Source organism: Lathamus discolor, chromosome 15, assembly GCF_037157495.1.
Source record: "Lathamus discolor isolate bLatDis1 chromosome 15, bLatDis1.hap1, whole genome shotgun sequence".
In the NCBI taxonomy this organism is placed as follows: Eukaryota; Metazoa; Chordata; class Aves; order Psittaciformes; family Psittacidae; genus Lathamus; species Lathamus discolor.
The window spans coordinates 8,561,037-8,577,709 of record NC_088898.1 but is presented as its reverse complement, the minus strand read 5'-3'; the positions used below and the strand labels follow the sequence as shown (position 1 = coordinate 8,577,709).

Sequence of the window (16,673 nt, the reverse complement as noted above, 5' to 3'; positions counted from 1 at the left end):
AGAGAGGAGGGGAGAAAAGCCCCAACATGAAACACTGTTTTCTTTCTGGTAGGGCTCGGGCAGGAATAAATTGCCAATGATCTCACTTTCAAGCAATGTCAGTTTATTTGTACTGACTCTGAACTGACCATTTAGAGGGGCTTCTCACTGAGGCCCGATGGGCTTCTCAGCTCTGGCTTACAAGGGAAGAGCCTTGGAATGACACAGGTTTTGTGTACAGTGCAACAGGCAGCAGGGATGAGGTTTGGAGAGGTCCAGGCAGTGCCTGGTGCAGTCCATGTAAAGGACATTGGCTCCAGCCTCTTAGCTCTGTCCCTATCAAATCAACTCAGACTTCAAGGTGCTGCTGTATACATAAAGCCCATAGATGGCCACTGCATGCACTGCTTTGGGTTATACACAAGAAATGAGGCAGGTCAGAGCCTAACGAAATAGAGGTGATAAACTAAAACTTAACATCTCTGAGATCCAAGTCCCCGGGGTGTTCAAACAGCAGGAAAGACTCCAGCAAGGGCCAGGGTATGGTACAGGTTTGCCTTTCCTGCAGTTGCAATGCATTTCTCTGTGTTACGTCTCTAGCTTGGAAGAATTTGAGTGCTTTCCTGCTACTTCTATTCCTCCAGTAGTAGCTAAAGATAGTGCTGGAGTTAAGGTACGGAGCTTGAAGCTGGTGTACCAGGGTTCAAATCTTGGCTCTGCCTGTGTAGTCATCAGGAAGTCACTTTATTCCATCTGGGCTTCAATGTCCCACCTATGGAATGTGGGTAACAACGCGGCTAACAAAGCTTTTCCTCCTTTGGTTGTCAGTTCATCCTCCAGCTCTCTGGCACAGTGAGGACAGGATGTTGCAGAGCAAGGCTGTTGCTTTGTTCAGACCTGGTGGTGTCTTTCAATGGAACATTAAGAATAACACAAGTGGAAGCTCCTGCTGGGCTTTGCTTTGAAATCTCTGTGGCTTCCAGTTTGCAAACAACCTCTGTGAACTAAGCCCAGCACAGCAAGAGGCTGTGACCTCCCCGAAGCCCTGTGTGCACCTTTCCTTGCAGTGCCTCTTGCCTGGGAATGGCTCTAACACTGTAAATCCTCCTGCACAAGGCAGCACTCCTATGCCTTTGTACATTAAGGGAGAGCTGAGGCTCTGTGAAGGTGCTGCACATTCACAGCCTCATCTTGCTAAGAGAAGTTGGAAGGTTCCCAAGCATCTATCTGAGCAGTGTTAGCACTTTGTGTTTTCTTGGTTTTAAAGCTCAAGTGTTTAGTTAATGTCTGCACAGGTGGTTAAATACAATGGCTCCCTCTGCCAAGTTACGAAGCTGAAGTTGACTGCAAAGCAAGTCATAAAGTCAAAGTTTACTCATGGTTTTTGGAGGTTGTAAATGTAAGGAAATGAGACCACTCAGGCAGATGGGCATAATGTGTGTCTAGTGTGACACCTAAAAGTGCCACTCGAGACTTACAGGCCCTGAGACTCAAAGCAGTGTGCACAAATCCTCTTCATCATTGTGGTTGGACACAGTTTGCAGTTTACAGACTATGTTCAGCCAGTGTGACTGTGTTTTGCAAGCACTGCTGCAGAAAAGCTTTCTAACAGCAGACCATATGTATTGTAAACCAAACCCAGGCATCTTTCTGAAAGAGCTGCCATGCAGGAGGGGTGAGATTGGTGGAAGAGAGGATTCTGCATTTGCTTCATAACAGTCTGAGAAGTGGCATTCCAGGTACCAGCACAAGCTGTGAGCATCCCCTGTTGCATGGTTCTGTCATTTGGTGGTTCTGTGAAGAGCTAAATGGCAAATCCGGAAATTCGTAGAGCAACAGGGAAATTTCCATCTGCTTCTGGAGGCAGGGATGCAAATAGAGTTTACTATGAGTGGACCAGTGAGTGACCACATATGCATCTTTCCCTGTTACTGATAACTGTAGGGGAGAGCTTCCTCCTTAAAGACCCTTAAAGCTTCTAAGTAATGGAGCCCTGTCCTGTGTTGAAGGAAGTTAAAGGAATTGCTGTTGATGGAGGAACCCAGCAAGCCCTGTGGATGCTGGGACAGCAGAGTTGTGACAACCTGGAGCAAATCCCCCTTTTGCAGGGGAGGACAAGCAACGTGTGCCAGGCAGCCATGCTCATCTACCTTCCACTAGCGCCATGGGAAGGTATCCTTTGAGGAAATCGCCTGAAAATCACTCGCCTGAAGCACTGCTGCTGTTGCTGCTTCCCTGCCACCAGCTCTACAGCAGAGTGCACCCCAGTTTCTAGACAGAAGGTCATTGGTTTGGTTTTCTCCTGCATTAGTTTTCATGTCATCTTTAGGTTAGGCTGTTACGAGAGCGAAGACAATTGATATTCAGATTCTGCAAGCTCTAGACGTACAGTAACCTTCTTGCAGTGTAAATACACTTGTGTATTCATGAGTAACAGGCAGTGACTTACACAGATGTCAGGACTTTGAAACTAAGACTTCGTTCTGAAGTATATGAGGATGTTCTGAATGTGAAGAGAACACATTGACAAGCTGAGCTTCTTGGGAGAGAAAGGGACCCATTATTAATTGTTAAATCTCTCTTCTGAAGATACAGTGCTCAGTGGGTATGTGCCCTCCTACCCCTAAATGCCCAGTGAAGAGTGATGGGGCAGCTCCTGAACACTCGCATAATACCCAGCCATATTATGTTCAACCTAGACTCTGGGACTTTCTTCCCAGAAACTAACTTCCTCGAGTTAGGAGGCAAGAAGAAACCTTCTCTGCCCTGGTGAACTTGTGTCACTAAGATATTGAATCCACTTGGACTGTCCCCAAGGAAATAATGATTGAAACAACCCCCAGTGATACGTGTTCCTCTCTGCTGCTTCCCAGTGGAAGGCTCCAAGGTCTGTTGGTGAGATTGAGCTTCCTGCTGAGAAGTCAACTGGAGCTGGCTAGAGATGAAATAACATTTAACTGCCTGACACTGTGAAGCTTAAAAGAAGAAAAAGACATGCAGTGTCACCTAGGGAGTAAACCGAAGCTCACTGAAAGGTTTCCATTGAATTCAGCAGGTATTGGAGCAAGCCGCCAGCAACACGCTGATGTGACCTCAGGTTACAGCTGTGCCACTGCCACTAAAAGAGATTGTTCAGGTTTGGAGCTCAGAATCTATCCCAATAAAGGCAACTGAGAAAGAAAGAAAAGGGCTGGGCTTGGATGTGGAGCTCACTTTGGATGCTTTCAGTTTATGGACTGGATTTATCACCTAGAACTGAAATGATTTCTCAGTGTTACACACCTGCCCTTCCCCACGGCCAGCTCATAAATGACATTGCTCTTGAATATAATGGTTTTAAAGGTGCAAAGGGTAAGTTCCAGCTGAAGCAATGTTTAGCTTGGCTTTTGTGCTTCAGACAGCTAAGGAGCTGTGGGCATGTCAGTTTGAATTTCAGCTGCAGCTTGGTGTCAGGCACCCAGACCCAGCTTTAAGCATGTACCACAGTGCCCCTGTGCAGGGCCTCGTGCTTCAGGCAGCCCTGGCCTTCAGGGAGCACTTAAGATCTGAAAGAATTTATTCCTGGTCTGAATTTGAGCAGCACTACAGTGCATTGTGCTTTGTTACCATGTTTGTGGATTGCTTTCATAATCCCCCTTGTGCCACCACCCAAATGGAATTCTTCTCCTGTGCGCACTCTGCTGCCTCTCAGCACACAAAGTTGAAGCTTGCCTGCAGGCTCATGCTTTACATTCCCCTATCATCTCTCAACCAGTCTGAATGACTTTCAGTCTGCACTAGTCCTGTATAGGAACCAAGTGCAGTTATGTACTGGAAGTGAGGGAAAACAAGGTGAAGAGAGATGGATGTGGTGGGTGAGGATGGTGGCAATCCATGGAGGAAAAGCTGCAGAGCTGCCAGCTCCCTCGTTCATTTGTGCTACTGGATTTTGGGTTGACCCATGTGTCAGTAACTGGATTACAGGGAAAAAAAAACCCTTTTGATTGCCTGGAGCTCGTGCCCATCCTGGCAGAGGCAATGGGCTGCCTTCAGCACTCATTTTCTAGTTTTAATTACACAGCCGTTGAGCTTAGGAGCTTTCCTTGGGATGTGCATATTTTTCTGTTTGAACCTCTGGAAAATGAGGTTAAATGAGATGAGTTTAGTATCTGTCAGCTTGCTCTCTTCTGGAGCTCTGAAGTCCTTCAAGGTGTTAAACCTGTCAACAAGGTTATTAGTCACATCTTTGTCCCATGAACAGGTTGGGATTACTGCAGTAGGAGAGTGTTCAGTGTAGAGCCCCTACCCTCTGCTGTGATTTGAGAGGAGAAAACTGGATGCAAAGTTTCCTCTTAATAAATGTGTCCTCATTTATCATCACTCACTCTCTGTGGAAAATGAGGTGGATTTTCCAAGTGATCCTGCAGCATTGACTATTCCCAAGTGTTGTCATTGGTTCTTTCTGTGTTTATGTGACATTGCTCTTAGGCTGTGCTTGGCTCCCAGAGCTGATCCTATTCAGAAGTTCTTTGAATAGGAAAAAAACCACATCCCCACCCCCTGCTCATGGGTTAAAATATTATTTACTTTATTCAATTTCATGCTGCTGGGAGATGCTGAACTGAAACTTAAGGAGAGGCTAAAAAGAATGTGATATAGATCATTGTACATTTATCATTAAACCTATATCATTCTGCTCTCTGAATGCCTGAACATGCAAGGACACAATTGGTTCTCTGCTGCCCTATGTGTTCTGGTCGCATCCATCAAAGCAGAAGTCTAAGGTGTCAATAAACCAGACTGTGGTTGATTACACTGACTTTAATGTAAATGACTGATGCAGATTCCAGTGTTGCTTTGGATAAGGGAGAGTTGTTCCCATGTAGCAGGTACTGATACAGACTATGACAGTCCCTGGCTCAGTACAGTTAAGTATTAACCAAGTGCAGCTCCTTGTTAAAATCCAGAAAGGATGACTGCTATGCACGCTAGGTAGTCAGAAGTGAAGGCTTCAACCTATAGCCTCCAATACCATTCTGCTGTTGGATGATAAGTTTGTAGAGTTCCTGGTCTTGGTAGTAGGATCCTTAAACACAATTATCATGCTGAAGCAGCACTTGAAGTATTGTGCAAAGCCACATATGAAAAATGAAGTTTATTTCCATCAGCTCCAGTTTGGAGCTTCAGAGTATCCATCTGCTGCAGCCACAATGTAAGGATGTTAATAATGACTTTCTGTATGAACTGGGCGTAAAACCCTCCCTGTATTCTCTTAGGCAAGTAAACACTCTTTTTTACACCAGGGCTTGTAATAAAGGCTCCTTTCTGTGATTCCATCTCCATCCAGATGTTTCTCTGTTACCAGTGTGGCAGAGAAACATCTTCAGCTCTTAAGGCTACCATCAAAATGTTCCTGGGTCCTGTTTCTTAGTGTCATCTTCTCTGTCCTATTCCTTCCATTCCAAGCATGCACAGTCTTTTCCTTTTTAGAAAGAGTGCAGCTACTTCTAAGAACCTTTCTCCCACACTGAATGTCTCTTCCCAAGCGTGAGAACATTCTACCCTTTTATTTGCTCACCAGCCATCCCATGATTTGCTATGGGAACTGGCAAGAACATTGAAAATCATAAAGCTAACAACTGTGATCCTCTCTGCACTGGAGGGTGAGTGCATTTGCTGAAATGGACAGGGGTTTGAGCCCTCTCATTGAAGTCTCCAGGAATGTTAACTGAGTTTTAATTTGCCAGTAACAAAATATGTATGGAGTTGAGCGTGTTAGAGGTCAGGAGAGGGTGAGAGATACTGAGCCATGCAGGGGAAGCACATTGCTTAGTGCACGGTGAACAGGTTTTTGGTTACTGCAGCTTTCAGGCTGATGCTCTAATTCTTATTGATTGAGCTGGGGCTCCCACACAGGAGTTAATGCAGCATTACTTGTCCACAGGACTCCTGGCAATTGTGAGGCAGCTTGTTGTGTATTAGCATTACTCCTGCTGATGTGGGATCTGCTGGGCTGGAATGGGAAAATGTGTGTGTGGATCCTCGAACTAGATTGTAAGTAGCGGGTGGCCAGGGATCAGGTGAAAGGATGCTTGTTTCTGCATCTGCCTGCTTCCCTTGTGTGCTTTGTGGGTGAATCCTTGGGAATTTTTCTTGGAGCTGACTTGCCTGAGTTTTTCAGGAGCCCCTATCAGACCATCGGTCCGGCTTTGTGCAGCAATTTGCTTCCCTAAACTCATGAATTCTGATTCAGAAGCTGTATGTAATTTAGCTCCACTCAAATGAAAATAAGGAATTCAAAGGAATTGCTGAGACAGCCCTAAAATTAATGTTTCCTTCTCAATTACTAAAAGGGCTCAATTCCTTTCTGTGACTTTGCCATTGCACAACATTTAACAGGTAACTCCAATCCAGTTATGAAGCGCTGAAACACTTTACATGAGAAGGTCCTTCATTCTGTTTGATGGAAGCAGCATTCGTCGCTGTGTGTAGGACAGCCTGCAAACCACTTGTGATCTGGCCTTCAATGGAATGGGTTCTCCCATAGGCACAAAGCTGAGCTTGTTCTACTCCAGCTTTTTTAAGGTCAGATTAAGAGTAACTCTTACGGTTGGTTTTTGCTTTATATGAGGATGGTTGGCAAGTAATCCCAGGAGGACGTACACCTGGGGTCACCATGCTGAATCAGGCAGTGGAACACTCAAATTTGTGCCCTTTTGTCATTACATGAAGTTGCCAGGGACTGTTTTGGACCACAGGGGTAGGTTTGCTGAGACAAAACCAGCAGAGCTCTGTGCTGTTTGTTGTAGGAAGGTTGAGGTGAATGCCCTCATGAGACAAGCTGGTGCGCAGCTGCCCTCTAGACCTCTGTGTAGTACACATTATCCTCCATTAATCGCATCTGCTGTTTTAGTCTCCAAGTATGTGAAGCTGGCATCTAACTTCGGTGTTTCTCCTGCTGTTTTGTGCTCCCGTGCTGTCTCCTGCTATGAGTTGCTGGCCAATAAAGCAGTGGGGAGGAAGGGTCATATAGCAAATGTTGCTCTGACTTGATGCACAGAGGTTGAGGGGGGTAAAAGTTTTGCTCCACCAGCATTGTCAGACCTTGTTGACATTTCTCACTCAGTCCTTAATCCATAAAGTGAGACTAAAACTTCTCCCTAAATGTTGGCAGAGCTGAGAGGGTGATTTCAGTATCATCTGTGAGGTATTAAAGCACAGATCCTTGAGGCATTTCACCATCTTTTTCTTGTTTCAGAGTTGCTGAATGAAACATGGAAATGAATCAGGCTCATGGTTTTGGGCTGCCTTTATTTGTGATGCTTTTTCTGAGTCTTTTGGTTTGGCAAAACCATGATAAACTTTTTGGACAGAGGCCACGTTTCCCTCTGAGATCTTGTGCAGCAGCACACAGAGCTCTCAACATAGCCCGCAGTGATAAGGGAGTCATGGCTTGGGAGCTGTGTGGAACCGCTCCAGCTGTTCCCATACAAATCCTTTATTTGGATGAAGGGAGTCTGGAGCTGTTCAAATGATAACAGTGAATGGCATCAGAAACACCATAGACAGATGGATGTTAATGTAACAGCTGTAAAAGGCTCATATGAGAACTGGGATAAAGGCTAATTTATTATCCTTCAGTTGTATTGCATTGTTGTTTGTGAATGAATTGGGTACTTGGCGAGCCAATGGTGACATAATTTCCCATTGTAAAGTGATGATGCACAATTACCAAAGCTGTCAGGTATGGCAGCTGCAGGGCTGCCTGCTCAGAGCCTACATTTGCCCTAATAAGAAGCAGGAAACTTCTCAGCATGACACAGCTTCAGGACGTGGGTGCCTGTGGAAGTGCAAAACAATTTGTTGTTTCCTCCCTTTTTACTTTTGTCCTGTCTCTTGCAGTTCTTGGTCACTGAAAACGAACTTCAGCTCAACAATTGTAAGGGAGAAGATCATAGAATCCCAGCCTGGTTTGGGTTGGAAGGGAGCTTAAAGCTGATCCAGTTCCAACTCCTGCCACGGGCAGGGACCCCTTCCACTGGAGCAGCTTGCTCCAAGCGCCTGTGTCCAACCTGGCCTTGAGCACTGCCAGGGATGGGGCAGCCACAGCTTCTCTGGGCACCCTGTGCCAGCGCCTCAGCACCCTCACAGGGAAGAGCTTCTGCCTGGCTCAGCATGAAGCTATTGAGGTGATTTGGAGTCAACAGTGTGTGACCAAGCCAGGAGGTTCACAGAGCTGGGCTTGTTTAGTTGGGTGTTGAGGGAATGAAACAGCTCTATGCTAGTGACCTACTGCTACTTGGAGGAGTATTACCAAAAGGAGGGAGATGCTGGTAGCACCAGATAGTGAAGCAAGGGGGCAGTGGCTGTGAAACAGCTGTTTGGCAGCTGCAAGCTGAGTATGAGGGAAATAGTTCTTATTAGAGGGGAAGTGCAGGCCTGGGCTGGGTTGTCTGGGCAGGCTCTGGAAGCACCATCCTTGGATCTTGCTGTGGCTGCCCTGAGCCAGTGCTGGCAATGGTCCCATCGAGCGGGAGGCTGAGGTCCCTCCCAGCCAATGTTCCTATGATAAGAGATGTTGGAAGGGAAAAGCTGTATCTGCAAAACCACTTATTTTAATGCTCCCCACTGGATGATAATAGTTGAGAGACAGAAATAATGAGGAAAGGATTGAATACAGAAAAAAGAACAGCTTAAAAATGTAATAACAAAAGAAATCCAGACACTGTTTTACTTCAGGCCTCTTGAAAAGAGCAAGTTCTGCGGCATCTCCAACCATAGCTACCCATTTCTGTGCACGTAAAACCAGCCACCAGTGGATCTGTCATAGCTTTTCTTCATTTTGAGACAGTTCAGCATAGATTCTGTGGGTTTCCAGCACACTGAGTGGATAAACCAAATCTGGTTTACGATGTTTACTCATTCGGAAAAGAGCTCATGCTTTTGGGTGCGTATTCTAAGAGTGTTTTGAACTCACTTCAATACTTTTTTATGTGTCATAAGAGTTGGCTTGTAACAGCAAAGTGCCGTAGTGGGCTGATTGTGGCTGAAATCAGAACCATCTACCAGAGGCTGGTTTGATCTCATGGCAGTTTTGGTTGCTACAAGAATGTGACTAATGGGTTGAATTTGAAGATAAGTGAAAAATCTCCCCAGCAAAAAAGTGAGAATGAATCCTTGGAGCCAGCAGTAGTTATTCAGCTGTCAAGTGTCCAGGGTTTCCTAAAGATTCCATTGTCTCCCTGAAAAGCATGAGCTGGCATGGAGAGTCATGGGAGAAATAGGTGGTGAAGGACTGTTTGTGCCCACTTATGTGCTTGGGCAGTGCTCGGTGCTGTGCGTATCTTCAACAAGCAGATCATAGACTGGTTTGGGTTGGAATTGAGCTTAAATCTGATCCAGCTCCAACCCCTGCCACGGGCAGGGACCCCTTCCACTGGAGCAGCTTGCTCCAAGCCCCTGTGTCCAACCTGGCCTTGAGCACTGCCAGGGATGGGGCAGCCACAGCTTCTCTGGGCACCCTGTGCCAGTGCCTCAGCACCCTCACAGGGAAGAGCTTCTGCCTTGTAGGCAAGATAAATAAATTGTGTCCAGGCTTGGTGCTGGTGCTGTGAAGGAGAGAGGTGATGTTTTTCTGCACAGAGGCTTCCTAAACTCCTGTATTGGACTTTCAGAATGAGAAATAGGGCTTAAAGAGCCATGTGGAATGGCAGAACTCCCGGGGCTTCACTGGAACAAGAATATCCCTCATACTTTCAATAGCTACTGTCATCTCTGCAGTTTTCCTTAGAGCTATCCCATCTCTCGAGGGCATGCCTGTCATGCTTGCTAAGGGGAAATTACCTTGAAGGTGTTCTGCCAGAAACCTAATTCTGGGCTGGTTCCAGTTTGCTTCACTAATGGGTAAACGGTTGAGTTATCTTGGGAGCTTAGTCACATCAAGATCTTGCTCATACCAGGCATTGATTCATTTAGTTGCATAGAAGGCTTTTGAGCTGATGGCTTCATCATGAGTCAGTTATTCATTATCACATTCCTCTGACGTTACATAGCAATATTGGTGCTGCCATAAGAAAACAGATGAATGATACAGGATTAGATGGACCTTGTCTCTGCTAATGTGTGTCATGCCTCAGACACAGTCACCACGTTACATCAGGCTGCTCATGCAAGGAGACAGAAGCCTTTCTCAGCCCTGCCTGTGGTTAGATATAAATATAGAAGTGGGAAAGTGACTTTGCAGCTCCATTTCAGTTACTGGCATGGCAGAATTCCTATTCCTATCCATGTCTCCTCACCCTGTTTGGAGCCCTTGTGAAGGTATTCTCTTCAATCAGCACTTGTTTCAGTGAGCTTCACAGAGTAATTAGATGTTGCATTACAAAAATAATTATGCCTTTTAACCAGTTTGGGTTATTTACTACTTGAAATGTGAGTTTTGTGAAGCAAACTGGCTCGGTGCCAGAATCGTTTGAGCAGAATCTAACAGAGATTAATGAAGTAACTTGAAAAGCAAGCAGGGAGTCCCCCAGCGTCTTGTAATTAAGCAGTTTGATTAAAACCAACTGGAACAACTCCACACTGAGAAACAAAGTGGAGCAGTTCTGCATTGAGACCTCAACAAGTATCAAACCCATGTCTGAAAGTAATTTTGGTAGCTTGGAATTGTTTGTGGCTACCTGATAGTTTCCTAGGAGAGGTGTTGGAAGAGTGGGCAGTGCAGGTTTTATTCCCTAGGGTTTCCACTTTGCAGACACGGAATGACAAAGGGGTACAGCTGACTTCTGGAGGAAAGAACTCAGTTGCTTATCCCAGCCTGCTTCTGGTGTTCTACAAATGCAGCTCATGTAATACAAAGGCCTGACTGTTTCATATAAGCTGAGAATTTGTGCTGTCAGCTTTAACGGGGATGCTTCGGCCTTCTCGTGACGCTGGTGGGATCTAAACCAGGTTCTCTAGTAGTGCCTATGCACAAATGGCCTGTGGCTGGGAAAAGCTGTTGCCTGTGTTGGAGCAAGGGCTTCAAAGTGCTGCTGGGGTAACATTCCAGCACTGATTTTGGGGGAAGCTGTGCTGATTTCCACTGACTGACAAGCTGCCTCGGAGCAAAGCTTGACATAGTAAGTAGCCTGCCTGTGAGCATCCTGAGGCTTCACCAGGCTGCATCCTGTGTGTGTGAACAGAGCTGTGATTGCTGTGAGCAAGGCTAGGCTGAAAAAGCTGATGCTGCAGTGCGAGGCAGTGCTAGATGTCATTCACCTCTTATTAAAGACAAATCAGGTAGACATCAAAATACACACATTCCTCTCCCCTGTCCCAGCATTACCTGCCTGAGCTGCCTTTCTGTGGAAATGTGCCTGTCTGAGGCCTCAGACATCAATTTTCTCCTATTTTCGAACCCATTTAGTTCTTTCTCTCACAGGCAGATCTTGTTGAAATCAATAGCTCCCTACTCTCATTCCCATTTAGTGTATATTCATTTATTGGATTTTAAAAACGGAGAGGAAGAAAACTTATGCACTTTTTTCTTTAGAAGTATTTGAAATGCAGACCCTTTCTTTCGGCTTTTCATATTACTATGTTCAGAAAAAGAGTTGAAACCATTTATGTTCCAGCTTGGTTTATAAAATCCGTAAGGAAACTGCAAAGATCTCTGTTATCCTCCAAACCTGAGACAGGAGATGCTGCTTGGACCCTTTTAGTCAATTCTCTCCTCAGATGTGTCTTCCACACATTTGCAGCAGGTCATAAAGTCTTTCAGATCTGGCCTCTACTGAGCTATTACATGAAATGAGTTCTTGGAGACATCTGACAGTGACCTGTTCCATCACTCTGCTGCTGTTCCTCTACTGAAGGCAGCTTAGATGGTGTCTGTAGGAGCTGCTGGCCTGTCTGGGTTGTAGATTTGTCACTTGCTCTTCATAGAACCCCAGTCTGTTTTGTGTTGGAAGGGACCTTAAAGCTCACCCAGCTCCAACCCCTGCCATGGGCAGGGACCCCTTCCACTGGAGCAGCTTGCTCCAAGCCCCTGTGTCCAACCTGGCCTTGAGCACTGCCAGGGATGGGGCAGCCACAGCTTCTCTGGGCACCCTGTGCCAGCGCCTCAGCACCCTCACAGAGAGGAACTTGTGCCTCATGTCTAATCTTTAAAACTAATTTTTTAGCTTTAATCCAGAATCAAGGAACATCCTGTGCTCCACAGAGCCTGCTTAGGAATTTGCATGCTCAGAGTCCTGTCTTTCCCAATTGCTCTTGTCCTTCCCATTGCTGCGGTGCTGCACACCACAATAAATAGTAGCATAAAACTCCTACACCTTCCAGGAAACCTGGCTGAGTGAAACGCTTCTCATATTAATAAGGAAAGCTGCATTTCTTTATCAATAATGATAGGAAATGGACAGAGGATTACCCCTGCTCAAACAGGCATGTTTTCATATTGTTTGCTCGTAAGAGGCCTTGCACATAAAGTTTTCAGGTGTTGGATGAAATTACTCTTCTTTGTGACTTAATGTGCTTCTGCATGATAAGATCAGACCAGCCTGTTCTTAATGTAAATCTGTGTGGATGCTTCCCCTCTTTTCATAGGCTTATGAAACAACCAGCTCAATGCAAGTTGCATGTTCCCTTTTTCCAACTTCTCTTTTGCCTTTTTCAGGATTGTTTGTGCCTTCTTCCTCAGGGCTGCAGTGAGGAAAATGTGCTGATTTTCTGTCTGTTCAGTTGGCAAAGCGTTTGAAGGAGTCATGGGGCAATGATGTAGTGACTTCAGTAGATTGTGCTTAACTGCTTGACATGCGTGGAATGGCCCTTGCATGGAAGTAATTCCTTGTATGTGTATATTCCATGCATATACATACATGGAATGGATGGACATTGCAAACCAGAGATCTTTTCTGAGCTAACTCCAGCCCACAGGAAAATGCTTTGTCAGACAAAAGGGTAACCAGGAAACTGATCTCTGCAGTAAACCAAACATAAACAGCATGTGTATTATAGAACCTGATTTTGGTACTGCTCCTTCTGACTTGCCTGGCTATAGACAGAACAGCAGCAGGTCAATGTGACCCGGGAATGCTGACAGACTCCATGCTGGAAGTTGGTTGTGCTCCCATCCAGCAAGATGGGAGGGGTTGTAGAAGGTAATTTCCTTCACACGTGGCTCCTGTAAAGCCCTGTGTCATGTAAGAGGGTTGAAGTATATTTTAGTAATGGTACTGTCATAAATCTCCCGAAGGAATACCTACCTGTCTATACAGTTGTCACGAAGGATGCCAAGAAGGACCCAATGAGCTTGTACACTTAAATAAGCACTGGTATGTAGGTGCAATGCGGTGTCTTCCCAGGAACCAGGCCAACACCTTTACTGTAGCATCAATCATGGAAATGGGCCAGCACAACTCTTCTCAGCAGCTTTCTCCTCTTAGTGAGGAGGAGACTTTTAGGGCCCAGGGACAAGAGATGCTTCTGCACCTTCTCAATGCCAGAAGCCTCAGATACGTTAAGCACCAGAGGCAAAAGTCTTCCTTTTGCAGTGTCTAACCTGGCTGGTGGGTGATGTTGGAGTCTCCCTGGGTGTCAGAACCATTAGTCAAAGGTGGTTTGAGTTTGAGACTCCTTGCTGTCTGGATGGAAAAGTGTCGATACTAAAGGTAAGCAAAGCTGAGCCTGCAAAACGGGCTCGGTGTGGCTACTGTAAGTTCTCTTCCATCAGAGTGCTGAAAGGGACTTTGGAAGAGGCATGCATGCAGCGCAGTGTTAGGACAGGTAGCTCAAGGGCTGGGAGATATGCACATTAGTAGTCCAAGCTTCAGTGCAATGTGTGTGAAGTGAATCTGAGAGACTTTGTATATGGGCAGGATTAACCTTTATAGCTCCTGCCTCACTGCAAGCCAGTTTAAAGGTTCTTTGTATCTTTGCTCTTTGTAGGTTCTTTGTATCTTTGTACCCCCCAAATACATTTTTGTAGAGACCCACACTTACGATGCTAATTATTGTGAAGCAAATACAATCACCTTTCTTCCTCTTCTAGCATACGCCTGTCTCCTGCTTAATAGTGAGATTTAGGGTTGATTTTCCTCAATTTTTTGGCAAGCATCTGGCAAATAATGGATGCAAGTGTGTACAAACAGTGATAAACTTGCTTGGTTTAGACTGCTTCATTTTACTGCTTTCCTCTCAGGATAAGAATCAAAAGTGGAAAACATAAAGCTTCCTAAAGCATTTATTATTTCCAAACTCCGGTCAGTGGCCTTGCACTGTGGCTCTCAAATCTGCTGTTATCCATAGAGCCTTGAGAGAGCTGAGGCTGTTCAGGAATGCTGAGTTGCATCTTACTTGCTTCATGTCTTGTGCTTTGGTGCTGCTGCTTATGGCCCCCATAAGTTAAGGGTCAATGCATGTGCGTGTATGTAAAGCCTGAGTCTGCATCTGAGTGAAGGCTTGCACTGATGCTATGCATAAACTGTTCTGGTTGGTGTATTCTCTTATGCTTTGTTTTAATATGATTCTATTTCGCTTTCCCTCTACCTGAGGCTTAGAAGAAAAACATCTCCAGTACTGTGGCCCCAGTCTCGTTGCGTTCTATGGCTCAACATGAGTAAGAGCTGCTAAATCTGCCCTTCTGGTTAGATTCATGTTCCAAAGCTCCCATGGGCGTTTAACAGCACAGGTACAAAGTCTGAACCCTTTTCTTTGTGTTAATGGGTAGTATGAATTCTGTTTTGCTATTTACCTAGAAAATACACTGATGTGAAGCAAAAGAGGTGTGAAAAAATACTGTAAGGATGGCCATAATGATGTTTCTTCCAAAACAGTAGAGTCTGCATAGACTAATAATAAGTTCGCCTTTTTGCTAAGCAGATGGAGCTGCTAAATGTGTAAAGGCTCAACTCTTAAGTGTTCCCCTAGGAGTAAACAGCCCTTCTTGGGGAGTTTGAAATAATGAGCCATTTAGGTTCTTATTCAGAGTTTAAATTTCACCTACATCTATCTGCTGAGGCTGTATCAAAATCCAGGCACTACTGCAATCCTCTGGAGACCCGAATGAAGATCTGAAGACCTGAATCTGAAGGCAGCCAAGAGGCAAAGGGGCTCGGGAGAAATCTAGGCAGCCTGAACATGCTCTTTAGTGGCTATTCACATCTCATATGTTCTCTAGCCAAGAACTTATATCCAAGAATGTAATATCCTCCTTCACTCTTTCCCCTCTTTCTGTCCAGTCCTACAGCCCTTACATGAACTTTGAGTAATTCCCATCAAAGTCAGCTGGTTTGCTGAGTGAAGTTCAAATCCCCCTTGGCTCCGTGTAGAGCAGCTTAAAGTCCTGGTAATAAAAGAGATTGGGGAATGTGCAGAGAATTAGCAAACCACAGGCCAACTCCATATCCTGCTCCCTGCCTCATTGGCCCTGTTCTGAGGAGAAGGTAAGTCACTGTCCAGTCTTTCCAAGCCCAGCAGAGAGACCTTAGAGCCTGCTACCTTTCAGCTAAAGATCAGTCTTGAGATCCCCTTCCCTGAAGCCTCAGAATACTTTACAAAGGAACAGTATTATTCCAGTCCTAGCAGGGAGGTTAATGAGATCTGGTCTCAAGATTGACAGTCTTTCTTGACAGCCTTCATAGTGTCTCTTTGATGCTCTCCTGACAATAGTTTCCAAGGTAGTAAATTATAACTGGACATAAAGGCTTCACTGAGAAATGAAGGCACAATTTTGCATTTATCAACTCTAAATGCTGCTCTAAATACTCAATTTTAAGCATGCACTTAAGCTTAGCTTGACTCATGATTCAGGCTTCCAAGAAAAATAGGGTATAAGTGGTTTTATTATTCTAAATGGGATGAAAATCCACTTTTTATCAAAGCATCAAGATCTCTAAACATCTACTTAATCAAAAATATCAGGCTGTAAACTTAGTTCCTCTATTCCTCACTTCAGTACAGAGCTTTTTAAGTGAACCTGGTGTGTGCTGAACAGAAGAGGGCAAATGCCTCAGGAGCTCGGTAACTGCTGCAGTTACTGCCCTGAGCTGCTTTTGAATCATAGCTGGGCCTTTCCTCCCTGGAATCTGGGTGCTTTTTGGGTTTGAAATGACTGCATTTTTAATTGTCCTTGCCTGAAGAAGGGAGTATGTTAAAGATGAACCCAACTGGAGTTAAAGAAAATCCCTCTCCCAAACTTCAGGGCCTTGCCAGATGGATTTGAAGCAAAGCACTGGGTTTTGGGCCTCCTTTATTGCTGCATCTGAGCTGCATCACTTTCTCTGACCAGCTTCAAGCTAGAGGAGTTGATAACAATATGAATCAGTGTCTGTATCCGATATCAGTGGTTTAAGATCAGCTGATGGAAATAGAGGTATTTCTGAGAGCTGTTTGTACCAAGGGATGAGAATAGGCAACTGCCAACCCTAATGCAGCTTTCTCTTCTCCCTACTATAATTGTTTTAGCTAATGAGGGAGACGGAAGCACTCATGATGTTTAAGCCTGGAGGGTTGGATCCCAGCAGAGTTGACTCAGCTATTCATCTTTGCAAAGCAGATAAGCTCGGTGGTGTGCGTAGTAGGAAATGACAACAAAATGCTTTCCATTATAAAAGGCTGTATTTGAACAATGCTCACAGAAATATCCTTCCCCCACGGCCTACCCTAGCTGAAGGGGGGATAATACTGTCAGAAAACGTGCATTTGGAATCATTACCGTAATAGCTTTGACCAAGCTG

The 16,673-nt window shown here is 45.2% G+C and overlaps 1 long non-coding RNA gene across 1 annotated transcript in view; it reads left to right on the top strand.

The window, feature by feature from the left end:
• The window catches only part of LOC136022381 (uncharacterized), a 148,540-nt gene that overhangs the window by 41,402 nt on the left and 90,465 nt on the right, over positions 1-16,673 (top strand). The window lies entirely within an intron of this gene.